General features: G+C 44.6%; 1 protein-coding gene across 2 annotated transcripts in view; it reads right to left on the reverse strand.

Moving 5' to 3' along the window:
* The window catches only part of ESRRG (estrogen related receptor gamma), a 1,080,228-nt gene that overhangs the window by 941,514 nt on the left and 122,227 nt on the right, over positions 1-16,487 (reverse strand). For both annotated transcript variants that reach the window (XM_077485775.1, XM_077485771.1), the window contains exon 2: positions 2,695-2,732. The gene's annotated coding sequence lies outside the window, so the exon portion shown is untranslated. The remainder of the gene's footprint in view (positions 1-2,694; positions 2,733-16,487) is intronic.

The following is a 16,487-nucleotide window of genomic DNA, read 5'->3' on the forward strand; positions in this document are numbered from 1 at the left end:
CTTCTCCCAGGTAAACAAACTTTAAGCACACAGATGCAGTGCAGCCCTATGAGAGCCGGCTCCCCGGAGGACACTGCAGGCTTGTCTGCCAGCCCCCCTCCTCCCCCATCATACACAGATGATGAAAGGTCTTTCTGGGAGATATGCTGATCACCCGTCCAGCACACTGGATGGAGCCCAGGCCAACATGGATGAGTGCGCGGCCTGCAGCTTGGTCATGGTGAGCGAGAGGACCCCATCCCCCACACACCATTACTTACCCCCTCCATCTCCCCCTGGGGACAGGGGCCCCTTCTTATGTGGAGACAGGGACCCCCATATCCCCTGGGGACAGGGACCCCTTCTCACCTGGGGGCAGTAACTTCATCTGCCCTGGAGAAAAGGACCTCATCTCTTCTGGGGACGGGGACCCCATCCTGCCTAGGGACAGTCCCCCAATGGGGCACCTAAAAATAAAAAATAAATAATAAAAAAAAAACTACTGATGCCAGTGGTGGAACTACAGGGCTCACAAAGGTCATACCTGTGACCACACCCTGGAGTTCCACCGCCGGACTCGGAGGGAAGGGCCCTGGCTGGGGTTCAGGGGGGCCCTTCATGGTTTCTTGCATCGGGGCCCTGAAGGTTCTAGTTACGCCACTGCTATAGGGTCCTTTGTATAAACTTTATTCAATGAAAAAAATAAAAAGTTATGCTGTGTGAATGGAAACACATAACAGAAATGTAATGGAGGTTTCGCAAATTCGACTGCAAATGTGGAAATACACTTTTTACTTTTACAGTTGAAAACACTTTTGTTATATAAAGAAACATTTTGCATTTCTGTTTTTTTCCTTTTAAACATGCTGATTATAAAATAAACCCTATTTTCCTGTAATTTCAATATATACTGTATAGCAGACAGCACTGAGCACACTGCCGCCAACAGAGCGCAATAACCAGACTGCAGCAGTGTCCTGCAAGACACTTACTGCTGCACAATGGAAGCGTTCCGTGGCAGCTTTTATGCTGCAATGAAAGGATGTGTCGATGTTTATGTTATTGAATAAAATATAACATAAAATTCAAAATATACTTTGATAACATCATAAAAGTCAATCCGCAAACTGCAGGCTGTCACAAGTGAAAATCATTGGGCTGTGATCGTCAGAATGTCATCTAGCACAATGACAGCAATGATGGCTGAGTTTTTAAGAGAGTTCTAGATAGAGTTCAATACAGCAACGGGGGGACAAAGTGCTAGAACATTTTCTTTATGTACAAGTTGGCTTTAGGCTGAATTAAAGTAAGTGTGATCATTAGAGGCTGTGATCGTGATTGACATTCTAGTCTTACAGGCCCAGGGATCCTGGGTAAAAAGTGTGTGTATATGTTTATATATATATATATAGATATATATAGATAGATAGATAGATAGATAGATAGATAGATAGATAGATAGATAGATAGATAGATAGATAGATAGATAGATAGATAGATAGATAGATAGATAGATAGATAGATAGATAGATATTCCTTTTATCTACTTTACACAGCATATGATTCTCTGGGTCTGACTGGGTGGGACACACATACTGAGATAGATTAACTAGCAAATGAAAGGCCTGCCAATTTACTACCATATTTACATCTTGTGAAGAGAAAACAATTAATGATCACTGTAATACAGATATCAAAAGGGTTGTCAGTGACGTCATTGACATACATTGACTAGAGGCCCGTGACATCAGTGAAAGGGCAGCTTATTCATTCAATAGAGCAGTGATGGTGAACCTTGGCACCCCAGATGTTTTGAAACTACATTTCCCATGATGCTCATACACTCTGCAGTGTAGTTGAGCATCATGGGAAATGTAGTTCCAAAACATCTGGGGTGCCAAGGTTCACCATCACTGCACTAGAGGCTAGCGACATCAGTGAGAATATGACCTATCCATTCACTAAAGACCAGGGACATAATTGGGAATGAAGCCTATCCATTCACTAGAGGCCAGGGACATCATTGGGAATGTAGCCTATGTATTCACTAGAGGCCAGGGACACCATTGGGAATGCAGCCTATCCATTCACTAGAGGCCAGGGACATCATTGGGAGTGTAGCCTATGCATTCACTAGAGGCCAGGGACATCATTGGGAATGTAGCCTATCCATTCACTAGAGGCCAGGGACATCATTGAGAATGTAGCCTATCCATTCATTAGAGACCAGGGACATAATTGGGAATGTAGCCTATCCATTCATTAGAGACCAGGGACATCATTTGGAATGTAGCCTATGCATTTACTAGAGGCCAGGGACATCATTGGGAATGTAGCCTATCCACTCACTAGAGACAAGTGACATCATTAAAAATATAGCCTATTCATTCACTAGAGGCCAGTGACATCACATAGAAGGTGACTTATTCATTCACTAGACGCCAGAGACATTATTAGCAATGTAGTCTCTCCTTTCATTTGGAACCAATAACATCACTGAGAGTGTATCTTATTCACTGGTGACATTACTTAGACAACTAATCAATTCACAAGAAAAAAACATGTGATCGGTGACAGTTACCAATGCAGATACAATCCAATACTGTAGGTGAATTACTGTACAATAGAGATTTTACCATCATTAGAGATTCTAAATACCCACACATAAATAATTCAGTCCATATAAGCATGAAAATGTACTATAACGTGTCCTACCTTTGGTTACTATGTACGTAGATGACGTAATGCAATATCTGTAGAAAAGCATCAAAAACATACAAAATTAGCTTGAAATTTCAGTGATTCTAAAATAATATCTTTAAAATCACCTACAGGAGAAACAAATTAAAATAAGCCATAATAAAGCTGAAGACTAATTAGCACCTTACTGCACAATAACACTTCTAAAATCAGTTTTTTTCTTTTCTTTTCTAAAACAACCCAATAGGTTTCCAATGCATTAGCTTCATAAGCTCCGTTCACATCTGAATGATTTTCTGCTTGAAGCTTGTAGCTTTAAAACGCTCAACAAGCCAAATCCCATTCATTTCAATGACCCTGGTTCACATATGAGCATTATGTCTACTGAAACAAAGTGCCTGAAGCTCAAAAAAGGACATGAGCTTTTTTTTGGCAGATTTCAAGCATTTTTAGCCCCATAGACTTCAATAGAAACACCTGAAAACACATGACTGTGGAGGGAGTCGGCCCTTACAGGAACAGGAGACAACGGCCTCTGGGGCTACTTCCCCTCTGAGGCTGACACGCCGTTTTACGTGATTTCTTCTCAAACAGCAGCTCTCCAGACCCTAATTTCCTCCACCTCTTCTTCCCCTAGTGCTTTCTATTGGCTAAACAAAAACGCCTGAAGCTGTAAAGTGCTTGTAATACACTTCTAAAAACTTTCAAACTGAAATGCCTAAAAGTCGCTACGCTCAGGTGTAAATCAGTCATGACAGCTGGAAGTGTGGTTATAAGGAGGGTAGCCTAACTTTTCTTTTTTACCAGTGTCCAAACCTCCTGAGGGTGGTTGTATAACTCAAATGTCTAAGAAATAATATCTTCTGGTTTTCCACAATGAACAATAAAGAAAATTAGCTTGTGCTTGGCAAAAGCACTGTGGACAATTATATTGCATACTTGAAGTAAAATTGGGTTCTCACACTTTTGACTAAACCCTCATAAAATGTATGTAAACCTCACTGGTAAAGGTTTGGAGTGCATTTGATTGCTTTGTAGGGACTCATAAATTGACCGGGTAGAAAAAGGGGGTAAACAAGTCTTAGCAATGTGGTCAATGGTAGTATCCATATAGGAAGCATTGACAGAAGTGCTCAGTAAGCACTGAAAAACCGTATATACTTACTGACCAGCAAACAGGCTCTGCCATATAACACTGTCTAATTTCCAACAACACCCCCGCAGTCATTTGTGTGTGCTCTCAGCTAGAACTCCTGCCTTTTCCAAAGTTCCATTTTCTCCCGGCCCCTTGGCGTCCTGCATCTGTGTCTGACCGTTTTCATTGAATATTTAGAATACATCAATGTCATTAAATTTAAATTTAAACTAGGCTATAATACTTTTTTTTTTGGCTCAATACACTGGCCTAGTGAAGCTAAAAATTAAATTTGCAAGGCCGATGACTGTCCCTCGTGTGAGCGAGAAGTGTCGTTTTTATTGCCGCATACTGTATCGCGGTATTAGGCATAAAAAAGAGAAGTTTACTATATCTGAGGATTTGTTCGCTATTAATTGCGCTAGGCAAGGCTGAAGCCATTTTAGTTAAGTAATAAAGATACACTTACCCAATCTGGGCTCCTATCTATATGTCAGTTTGATTCAAGCGTCACCTTTTATTAATACGTTTGAAATGCTACCCATGGGCAGAGGCGTTATTCCTCCTATGGCCTTTTCCAAATCTGACAGTTTTTAGTGCTGTCGGGAAGAATTAATCATAATTGCCATCTATCAGAAGCAATAACAAGATTATAATATATATAATCTATCTAAGAAATTCAGTCTGCGTCTGGGAATTTTTATAAAGTTAGTGGACTGCGACTGGCCCGTTCACACTTGCCGAACGTACATCGTACTGATGAAGAATTAGGCTAAATTGTGCTAATCTATGCCTGCTATCATTAAATCTTCATGCAAATGTGACCTTACAAATGGAGGACCGTTCGGGACGTGAGCACTAAGTAAAATGGGAATGTGATAGAATTAACTGTATCTTCCGCAGCACTGCTAAAATAAAGGCTCTTGGAAAGAAGGTTTGTGTCCCGGAGTTTAGGTTCACCTCTGCAGCTCAAGAAAGAAAGAAAGAACTTTGGTGCATTGTGCACTCTCCATTTAAATAGATGCTCCGTGCCTAGAAAAATAGAAACTTTTGCCCTGCACCAGACATAGGTCTACTCTTGCCATTTGCATGTGATCAGCATATTATGTTGCTTACTTTCAGGAACATATATGTCTGTGTTAAGATTATGGTCCAAGACTGGTTCCATAGATGCTGGAGTAATTCAATCCTGTCCGCATTGTTGATGTCCCTGCAGAGTATGTGCACTTTTGTTGTTGAAATAGTGTACTATGTGGCTATGAAGTCTGGTCTGGTTCATGTGATAAGACTTTCCAATCAATTGAAGTAGGAGGGAAACCACACAAAAGTCCAGAGGGGCAGTTGTACCAGAGTAGCCTACAGGTTGCAGGAAGAGAACAGTTGGAAAGGACACTGTGGTCCCAGGAGGGGGCAAGAAAACAAATGGCCTATGGAGAGAGGGAATACGACTGCTGGCTTCTACCTGGAAAGCAGGAAAAAGACACTATCTTGGGTGATGGAAAGAAGACAATGGCTTGAGGGGTAAAAAGAAGACAGTGGTCTAGGAGAGTGAAAGAAGAAAAGAAGACAGGTAGCCTAGAGGGACAGGAAGAAGACAAATGGCTTAACATGCAACTAAAGTTGCATTGTCACAAAATGTTAGTAGGCAGCTCTTTATTGCCAATAAGATATGCAATGAAAGAGTCATAAAATACACCTACCGCCCCCTAACCCCCCCCCCCCCCCCCCCGAATGCACAGGAGTGACTTCATCCTGTGCTGGCCAATGAAGATGACCAAAAACCAGCACCTAGAAGAAGAATGGCGGCGCTGGTGGGGGATGGATGCCGTTGAAGAAAAAGTAAGTTTAGTTCCAGTTTAAGCAGTAGAAAGTAGACAGTAGTTTTAAGGAAGAAGGGAGTGGACAGTGGGCCTAGGGGAGTAGGAAGAAGCAAGTTGACCTAAAGCGGAACAGATTAACAGTTTCCCTTAACATTTAAGGAATGCTGTTGATGATAACTGTCACAGCTGCTTATTCTTTCAACTAAACTGTCAAGTCATCAAATGGCTGGTGATCACATAGAAAGCGCCATGAAGATGCAGATCAAACAGAAGATAAGATGGCCGCTTCCTTGGCTGTAAAATATAGAAGGGTCTATTCGCACTAGTGGCTAGAGAAAGACAGTTGACTTATGAAAGGTGTGAGTGTGGGGGAAGGGGAAGGGGGAGGGGGCAAAAAGGCAGTAGACCTACAAAGTTTTGAGGAAGAAAATGAATCTAGTGGGGCAAAAAGAAGACACTCCTAGGTGTGAAGACAGTGAGGAGTCTGGCTGCTTCAGTGTGGCTCTACCCAACCTGGAGATGGGCTTTTTTGTAATATATATGTAACTTGGGCTTTGTACTATATGTTAACCCTAGCGACACAGTTATTTTATTTGCTCTCCTTTTGGTCTGTTAAATATATAATTTAACCACTTGCCTACTGGGCACTTTTACCCCCTTCCTTCCCAGAACCAATTTTCAGATTTCAGTGTTGTCACACTTGAATGACAATTGCGTGGTCATGTTACACTGTACCCATATGACATTTTTATTATTTTTTTCTCACACAAATAGAGCTTTCTTTTGGTGGTATTTAATTACCACTTTTTTTTTTCTAAACAAATGAAAAAAAGACCGAACATTTTGAAAACAAAAAAAGTTTTTCATAGTTTGTTATAGAATTTTGCAAACAGGTAATTTTTCTCCTTCACTGATGTGTGCTGATGAGGCTGCACTGATATGCTGTACTGATGAGGCTGCACTGATGGGCACTGCTATGCTGTACTGATGAGGAAGCACTGATGGGCACTGATATGCTGTACTGATGAGGTGGCACTGATGGGCACAGATGAGGAAGAACTGATGAGGCTGCACTGATAGGTGGCACTGGTAGGGGGCACTGGCAGGCACTGATAGGTGGCACTGATAGGTGGAACTGATGGGCACTCATAGATGGCTCTAATAGGTGACATTTATGAGGAGGCACTGATGGACACTGATTGGCAGCACTGGTGAGCACTGATTGGCAGCACTGGTGGGCACTGTTGGGACTGCACTGATAATCAGTGCCCTGCTTATCAGTGTAGATATCCCTTAACACAAATCAATTATTGTCTCTCTGTCAGCGTGAGGAAAGGAACCGCCTTGTGTTTACATCGTGATCATCTGCCATTGGGCACGTGGCAAAAGGCCACTGTGATTGGCCTTTTACTCCAATCCTAAGGATCACGGGAGGACATTCACGAACACCCTCCCGGCAACATAAGCATGCGCTGTAGCCATCTTTTAGCTATAGCGCAGGCTGTAACTGGTTAAAGCAATAACTGCTGGTGCTACCACAAACAACTTGAGCTGCTAACATCTCGTACACTTTGTACACTCTGCGTGTGCTGCACTTGTAGCAGTTACATTGCTCTAAGCCCTTGTACACACGGTCGGACATTCCGACGGAAAATGTCTGATCCGACCGCGTTGTCGGATAATCCGACCATGTGTGGGCTCCATCGGACTGTTTCCATCGAAATATCCGACTGACAACGTTTTAGAGCTGGACTATAAAATTTTCCGACAACATGATCCGATCAGACTTTGTCTGATCATTTGCAGAGAATTCCAAGCAGACAAAGTGCCACGCATGCTCATATCAAATTCCTAGACCAAAGCTATTGGCTACTAGCCTGAACATAGTCCCGTCGTAACTAAATAACGTCATCATGTTGCGAACGATTGGATTTTCCGTCAACTTTGTCCGACCGTGTGTATGCAACACCAGTTTTGGCCAAAATCCTTCGGAGAAAATCCAACGGATTTTGTTGTTGGAATGTCCGACCGTGTGTACAAGGGCTAAGTTACCCGTGTGGGCTACAGAACTCAGAATGGAGGGTATCCTGTAGTCCTATCATAGGGTGACAACTCTTCTCCTCTGTAGATACAGTACAATGAGTGAGTTATGGCACCCTAGGACAGGAAGTGCATTACTGATAGGATTCCCAGGTGAAAATAAGGGAAAAAAAATCTAGAAAACTAAAGCAGTCACAACATCTAAAGACCAGTAAAGCTGTAAGACATTACAATTTTGTTTCTAGATTTATATACATTTTAAAACACTAGACATTTACTGCAACAGAGCATTCACCTAGCCATACACGCTCTAAAATATATTCTATTCTTTCTTTTATTAAAGAAAAAAATAATAACAGTCACTCACTGTTGTAAGAACAACTTCTCCCGCTGACAGCAAAGTTTGATTGCTTAATTTGCTGCAAATCAGAGTCCATCAGTTTAAAGCACCGGGTGATTCCTAGCAAATAATCAGTTTGTGAGACACAGAGACAGCTAAGATGTTCTGTTTACAACAGACCCTGACTGGCTGGATGCCTATTAGCATTATCAATGATGTGACTGAATGCCTGTCTCTGATTATCCAGCTCTTCAGCTGATTCCCTTTTGTTTTGTTAAAGTGTATTCACAATACATTTTTAATTGGCTGTGCAACAAGAACTTTGTCTAATTTGCTGCGGTATGAAGGAATGAAAGGCGGGAGAAATTTATGCAGAGGGTATATATCGCTGCCGCCGAGTGCTAAGCCATGGCGACAGACAGAAGAAAAGTATGAAAGGATTGTTAAATCATCCTATAGCCTCCCAGGTTAAATCTCAGATGTCGGTTTGTAGGAAAACACGCAATCAAATCTTCACTCTCTCAATCAATCAAAAATGAATGACTATTTTTAATCCTTATGATGACAATATTAGTAAACAGGTAGGAAGGTATATTATATTTACCTGTTTTAAACTTAATTTTTTTTGCATTTTGCAGTTACTTCCTGGTTTCCAGGCCTAGGCAAATGATGTTATGCATCGCAGAAGTCTTCAGGAGGAGAGGAAGGGTTTTCTCAGCTAAGCACACCCTCCTGTATGCATACCTGAGATCAGGGCAGCTGGATTCCAGGAAGAAATTGCTACGTGAATCACCTGCCTGTACTCAATATGGTCGTGAAAGCTAGGGTCTGTTTTAAAAAAATAAATAAAGCATGGAGACATGGATGAATGAGTGAGTTTGCACTAAATATTATAAATAAATGAAATTGCATTCTTGGTTAGTAATGCTCAGATGCAGTGTAGTTCGCTTTAAAGCGTAACTCCACTTTTGTTGAGAAAAACACATACACATGGGAAAGTGAATCTAATAGGAGTGGTTTCATAATTATCAATCAGTTGCAGCACCTGCAGGGCACTAATGAGGAAAGCTGCAGGGCCTGCATCCCATTAGATGTGATTTCCTATTGGGAGTATCTCACCAAAATGACGTTTCTGTTGCAGGAGATGCCTGAAATCAGACTTGTATCTTAGGGCAGATTTCTGGGAAATCAGTGATCCAATCACACAAGCAGGAAATTATGTTTCTGTGGGGGCGTTCTCTACATCATCTGTGTGCACAACATCTCGAGGTAGCCATATTGCATTGCATTTTACAGAAAATTACAGCGGCTGCAGATTGAAAAGGAGGGTCATTTTTAATAACATTCAAATACAATATGACTTGAGTTGCAGTTGTATAAGTTATAGTATTTTTCTTTATTTGTTATTTTTTTCCTCCATGAAAGTGGAGTTACCCTTTAAGTGTTTTTTAAACTTTCTTCCCATTTTCAACCCATTCAGTTTAAAATAGAAATGAAAGACAAAACATTTGTGTATTGATATAAAAAAAAAAAAAAAAAAAAAAAATATATATATATATATATATATATATATATATATATAAATACCTCTTTCCCTTTATGTATAAGTGATCACATTCCCTCTATTCTCAGCTGCATAAGAGCTGGGGGAGGTGAAACAGCAGTGTACTGAGCTTCCCAGTGAAAGGCTGTGTGGTGGGGGGGGGGGGGGGGGGATTGTCAGGACAAGTCTGATCATTCGAGGAGAGCACATTGAGTTACCAGCAGAGCTAGAGAACTGACCACAATGTACTCTCCTGCTTAATGTTGCCGGGTTTTAATAGGAAAGCAACGGGACTGGCAGGATCACCAGAGATTTTACACAAAGGAAGCGATACAAAGAGAACAGGATACTTTTTCATACAAGGACATGGTACAGCAGCCACATATCAGGAATATGAAATGTTGGGTTTACATATTCTTTAAGTGATTTGGTAACCGGTCGCAGGCCACAATGAACTATGGAGTTTTACCGCCCCCAAACCACAAGTTTAAACAAGCTGTCAGGGCTGGCTTAGCCTTTCCTTCTCTGGGCTGGCTGCTCAGCTGTCGGCTAATTGCCATCTCTCATCCTACTCCACAGTTACCCAGCTGTTCCTGATCCTACTCATCAACCTGCCTACTTAAGGCTGTCCAGCTCACTTCCTCTCTGCCTTCGCCTTGGTCACATCACAAGAAACCATCTCCTGTGTTCCTGTTTAAAGACTGGCTTGCTGACATCCTTTCTGGCTCCTTATCCTGCTTGCTGTTCCTCCACTTGGATGCCTGACTTCTGGTCTGACTGATTACCCGAGCTGGTTATTCAACTCTGGCCTTGCTGACTACTCATTCCGGTTACTGGACTCTGGCTATGCTTTGACTACGCTTTCTCTATTTACCTTTTTATTTTTTTATTAATAAACAAGTGTGATTTAATTGTACTTCTGTATCGTCAGGTTCATGGTTTCTGACACAAGCCCTTACCATCCAGCGGACCCTAGAAGGTTGCTTTCACAATGATGGGCTGTGGTTTACCTGCGCCACGGGTGCAGTGCAGTGCACTTGCAGCTTTCCTGTGGGTTAGATGAGATATAGATTTATATAATATTTTGTGGGTGTGGTATGCTTTCAGAAAGTGCAGTCTGTGCAGGTAACCTGCAGGAAATCGGCAGGTGCAGTGTGAAAAGATCAGTGTGAAAGCAGCCTAATAATAGGATTTTTTGTACTCACCGTAAAATCCTTTTCTCTGTAATTCACCGACCGACACAGCTCCTCTCTTAGCCATTGGGTTGTTAGCCTTATCACTAGGAGAATACTAGGCATTAGTTGTAACACAACTCTCCAGTCTGCCAGACAGACCTCAGTACGTCAACAAGCAATATAACATAAAGATAAAAAGGAGGGGCGGGTGCTGTGTCGGTCGGTGAATTACAGAGAAAAGGATTTTACGGTGAGTACAAAAAATCCTTTTTTCTCTTATATTCACCGACCGACACAGCTCCTCTCTTAGCCATTGGGACGTCCCCAAGCAGTGCCAAACGAGGGGTGGTAAAACAGGACAGAAACTTCATCCACCATGGCAAGTGGGAACTAGTGAAACTTTACCCACAGAAAACAACAGTGCGTGGAAAAACTACCACAAAAACCAGGGTATCCTCAACAGGAGTGACTACCCAAAACCGAACCAGAACTATGGAAGTATTGCAACAGCACATTAACATAACAGTGCTGTGCTTTTATCGAAAAACCAGGAAAAACAGCAAATATGTATTGCATATTGAATTGCAACTACAGTATACGGCCGCCTGCAAAACTTTGCGGCCAAAACAGGCATCAGCCGAGGCACTGACGTATACCTTGTAGAACTTGGTAAACGTGTGGACAGATGACCAGGCTGCCACTTTACACACCTGAGCGATAGACGCTTGGTGTCGGAAAGCACACTTTCTTAGAATCAACAGGGGAATCTCCCAATATTTTCAAACGGTGGTTTTTGAAGCACCGACAACACCAGGTTCAAATCCCAAGGGGATAACGGTGGACGTACCAGAGGGACTACATGTCGTACCCCCTGAATGAAGGTACTCAATAAGGAGTGAGATGCCAGGGGTCGCTGAAAAAAGACAGCCAAGGCTGAAATTTGCCCTTTAATGGTGCTTAACACCAATTTCTGGTCTACTCCTTGCTGAAGAAACAGCAGGATCCTGGATATAGAAAAGGAGCGTGGATGCCATTCTTTCTCCTCACACATGGAGATGTAGGCCTTCCAGGTACAATGGTATATCTTCTGAGAAGAAGATTTCCATGCTCTCAACATAGTTGGGATCACCGAGTCCGACAGACCCCGGTTCCTCAACACCTGGCTCTCAATAGCCATGCCGTTAAAGCCAGCCATGGTAAAGCAGGATGGAGAATCAGACCTTGAGACAGAAGGTCCTCTCGCAAAGGAAGTCGCCAGGGAGCGTCTGCCACCAGACGCACCAGGTCTGCGTACCAAGGACGCTGAGGCCAATCTGGGCAACCAGTGTCACTGGGATCTCCTCGGCTTCCACTCTGCAAAGCAGACGTGGTAACAGTTTCAGTGGAGGGAAGTCGTAGATCATCTGGTACTGATCTCAAGGAGCCACCAGCGCGTCTGACGCATCTGCCCATGGATCTCTTGTCCTGGACACGAATCTTGGCTCCTTCTGATTGAGACAGGAGGCCATCAGATCCACGTCTGGTGTGCCCCACTTCAGGCACAGTAACCTGAATATCTCCGGATGCAATGCCCATTCTCCTGGGTCCAGTAACTGTCGACTCAGATAGTCTGCCTGCCAGTTCTCCACTCCTGGGGTGTAAATGGCCGACAGGGCCGGTATGTGTCGCTCTGCCCACTGAAGTATGTGAGCGATCTCCAGTGCAGCGGCTGAGCTTCTTGTTCCCTCTTGGTGATTGACGAATTCCACAGCAGTGGTGTTGTCTGACTGGATCCTGATCGGACGCCCTTGCAGTCTCATCGACCATGTAGAGAGGCACAGTCTGATCGCTCTCAATTCGAGCAGATTGATCGGCAACTTGGATTCTCCGTCGACCAGTGGCCCTGAACCGACTGAACCCCCATCACTCCACCCCAGTCGGATAGCCTGGCATCCGTTGTGATCACTGTCCACTTCAAATTCTTGCAGGGTCTGCATGGTGATCGCCACATCCTCCTCTAATCCTGAGCCGGAAGATGCCCTCAGGAGGAGATTGTCTAGGTATCCCACGTTGCCGTAGCAATGCCAAAACCGGAGCCAATACCTTGGTAAAGACTCGGGGGGCTGATGCCAGACCAAAAGGAAGAGCCACACACTGGTAGTGGGCTTCCCCGACTGCAAACCGCAGAAATTTTTTATGCCAAAGGCATATGGGTATGTGCAGGTACACATCCTGGATGTCTAAGGATGCCAGGGAGTCCCCTTGATGGAGTGCAGCGACTACTGAGCGAACTGATTCCATTCTGAACCTCTGTACTTTTACAAAGTGATTGAGGGCTTTTAGGTTAAATATTGGACGTACTCCTTCCTTCTTGAGAACCACAAACAGATTTGAGTAGAATCCCTGGAAGCGTTCTGATTCCGGAACTGGTACAATCACCTTGTGATTCAGCAGGTCCCTTACTGCCCCCAAGAGGGCCTCCCGGTGAACCGGTGATACGGGTATGCTGGAGGGAAAGAATCTTGTCTTGTAGCCTGTGGAAATCAGATCGCAGACCCATTGGTCGGATAACTGGGAGGACCACCGGGCTGCGAACTCCCGAAGGTGACCCCCCACCCAAGACATGGGTGGGAGAAAACCTTCATGCGGCAGCACTTTTATTCATAGGCTTGGTAGGCTTGCGGTTCCAGGGATGGTTTTGATCGTCCGTGGTCATCCTGTCAGGCTGGGGACGTTTTGTCAAAGCTCTGGGCAGATGAAAAAGCCGCTTGTGAGTGGAAAAAGAGGGCCCTTGCCTACGGCGTGGCTCCGTAGCCTTCCGTAGACATACTTAAGGCCTTGCACTAGTTCGTCTGCTAGTTCCACGCAGACAGGAGAAGCATGTTGCTCTCCCAATTCGAGGTGCAAATGTTTTGCCCACTCAGTCAGTGTCTGCGACACAAGTGCAGATGCCAGTACTTGTCACACGGCTGACTCCACAACCATAAACAGGGAATGAGCCACTGCCTCGGCCTTCCTGTCCGTGGTATCCTTGAATGCAGGTGTCCCCTCAACTGGGATCATGGTTACTTTATTTAACCTGGATCCTGGGGGGTCCACGACCGGAGGAGCCGACCATTTTTTTGAGAAGGCTCTCCTCAAAAGGGTAACGCACCGCCATGTATTTGGGGACAGAAAAGGTCTGTTGCGGGCAACCCCATTCCTTGTAAATGAATTTGTCAAAATAAATCAGATACAGGAACACCTTAGGTGAACATGCTGACTTGTGGGACCCAAAAGGGACCGGTACATCAGCAGAGGGATCCGCTGGCTCCTGAATCTTCAGGGTATCACACACAGCTGTGATAAGTGCTTCAACAAGTGCTTTGTCGCGCCCGAACCCGGATGGGGACTCATCCTCACTGTCCGAATGATCTTGGTCAGTGTCGTCTGACAAGACAGAGTAGGGGTCACCAGCCTCCGCAGGACCTGAGTCCACATCAGAGCTCTCCCCAGAGTACAGGGGGAGCGGGGCCGCTTTAGTGCACCTTTCTTCCCACGCTGTCCCACAAGTAGTGCCTGTAGTTCCTGAGTGCTCCCAAGTGCAGAGGAAACAAAAGCTGTGTCGTGGCAGCCGCCGGAATTAGCGCTAAAATGTTCTAGAAATGTGCTCAGGCTTCAATAAAATGGCCGCCCAGCGTCCAGTACAAAGACAGAAAACACAGGGAAAATGGCTGTGAGAGCACATGAGCCATGCTGCTGCTAGAGAACACTGAAAAAGTGTTCAGGCTTCCAGAAAATGGACACCAGTGTCCTGAATAGGAGATCACTGGGAAAATGGCCGCTGAAGCCCAGGAAGGCATGCTGCCCTCGCCCACACCTAAATTTGCCGCCATCAGCTCCATGAGGTACAGAAAGAAAAACGATGGCAGAGAACACAGCGCCACCCCAGACAACAGCAGTTCCTCACAGGCACTTTGCAGGGGCATAAAACACAGGACCCAGGACACCGCTAGCCTGTCAGCCCCCCATCCCAGGTGAGAGCCCACCAGAGAGCCCCTGTATATGCACACATACACCGCTCAACAGCCACATGCAGCATCCCCCCAGGGAAGGGGGGGCGGAAGATAGGGACAGGGGAGAGAAGAAAGGGAGGTGAGGGACCCCCAAATCGACCTCCCAGGGAATGCCCAGCTGCTCAGCCCCACCGAGGCAGGGAGAGCTGTACTTACCAGTCCTGAAGAGCTGGGAGACATTCCATTGCAGAACCACTCACTGATCAGTACAGGGTGGCTGCTGGCCTTGGCACACTGTGACGCAGACATCAGTAGCCCGGTTATATGTGCGCCCAGGAGCATAAAAGCTCACGACTACCTCTGGAGCCGAGGTTTCGTCGTGGCCTGCCGAGCACGGAGCTCTGGTCTGCACACACTCGATGGCCAGACTGGGGAGACTACAAGGATAAGGGTATCCAGCCTGTCACCCAGCCGGCTGTTGATAGCAGATCACAGGATCATTCATCTTGCGCAAAAAGCCAAGCTTCTGCATAAAAAAGCACAGACCGATGGGCCCGCAGGGTTCCTAGGTCCTTCTCCTTCACTAGGCAAAATAAAACTGAGGTCTGTCTGGCAGACTGGAGGGTTGTAGCCCAAGGGACTGCCCCCTGGGTGGAACTAAGAGTTCTGAGTGTTGTGTTACAACTAATGCCTAGTATTCTCCTAGTGATAAGGCTAACAACCCAATGGCTAAGAGAGGAGCTGTGTGGGTCAGTGAATATAAGAGAAAACCCTTTTTGGCCATTGCAAAAGCGCAGTGTATGTGATGTTTAACACACTGACCTTTTCCTCTTCCAGCTTCTGCTGGCATTGCAACCAGGCTACTAGAAAGGTCCCAGGTGAAGTGCACTTGGTATCACTCCACCTGGGACAGGAGCCACCACTACAGAGGAAACATCGGCCTTTGCGTCTCTTGCTTCCTCCTCTGCCAGCTCCTTACACTCTGATGCTCTGGGATGGGGGGTTGGAAACCCATTGATCGTGATATTGGCTTACCAACCAGCCATCCCAAACATGGGCATGAGCCTCCTTGGTTTGAGGTCACAGACCACATCAGAGAGTGGGAGGCTGGGGGTTGAGCACCCCTGATTTACACAATTCTCTCCTCTTCAAGAGGTTATTTCAGTCCAAGAAGTAGATGTTGACCCTGGATGATGCCTGAACAAATACGGAGCAGTCCTTCTGGAAAGAAAAGTAAAGCCATTTTCAAGGGGAAATCTGAACTCAGTGTCAGGGAAAATAAATATCTGGAAGTGTTACATTTACCAATAAATTAGAATGCGTGCTCTTAATATGAAAACATATCTGTTGCTGAATCCACAATAATGGTCTGAAGCTTCAGATTAATTGGGATGACTTGAGCAGAGCAGCTGGATTTTTTTTTTTGACAGCATTGGTATCCCACTGGTTTTCTTTTGTTGATTTTGTTTGCAATTTCTTTTTAATAAAAACCATCATTGCAATTTAATTTTAGTCTTGCAGTATGAATATACTTTGCTCCTCCATATAACCATTTTGAGTTTGTCTTTTGTTATGATAATGTCCTTAGCCATAGTGTGTTATGGTGAGCTTCCTATTCACTGGCCCAATTTTGTTTTTCAATCCCCTAAAACCATGAAAACAAAAGCAAGAAAACGACGTATATTTTATGTTCATAATTCTGACATCTCAGTTCTAATTTATAGGCCAGGCCAACCCAAAACTGATATATAAGTCATAGGTAGGCTCCCATATATAAAATC

Source organism: Lithobates pipiens, unplaced genomic scaffold, assembly GCF_037356315.1.
Source record: "Lithobates pipiens isolate NorthernLeopardFrog02 unplaced genomic scaffold, aLitPip1_a1.2 Scaffold_18, whole genome shotgun sequence".
Taxonomy (NCBI): Eukaryota; Metazoa; Chordata; class Amphibia; order Anura; family Ranidae; genus Lithobates; species Lithobates pipiens.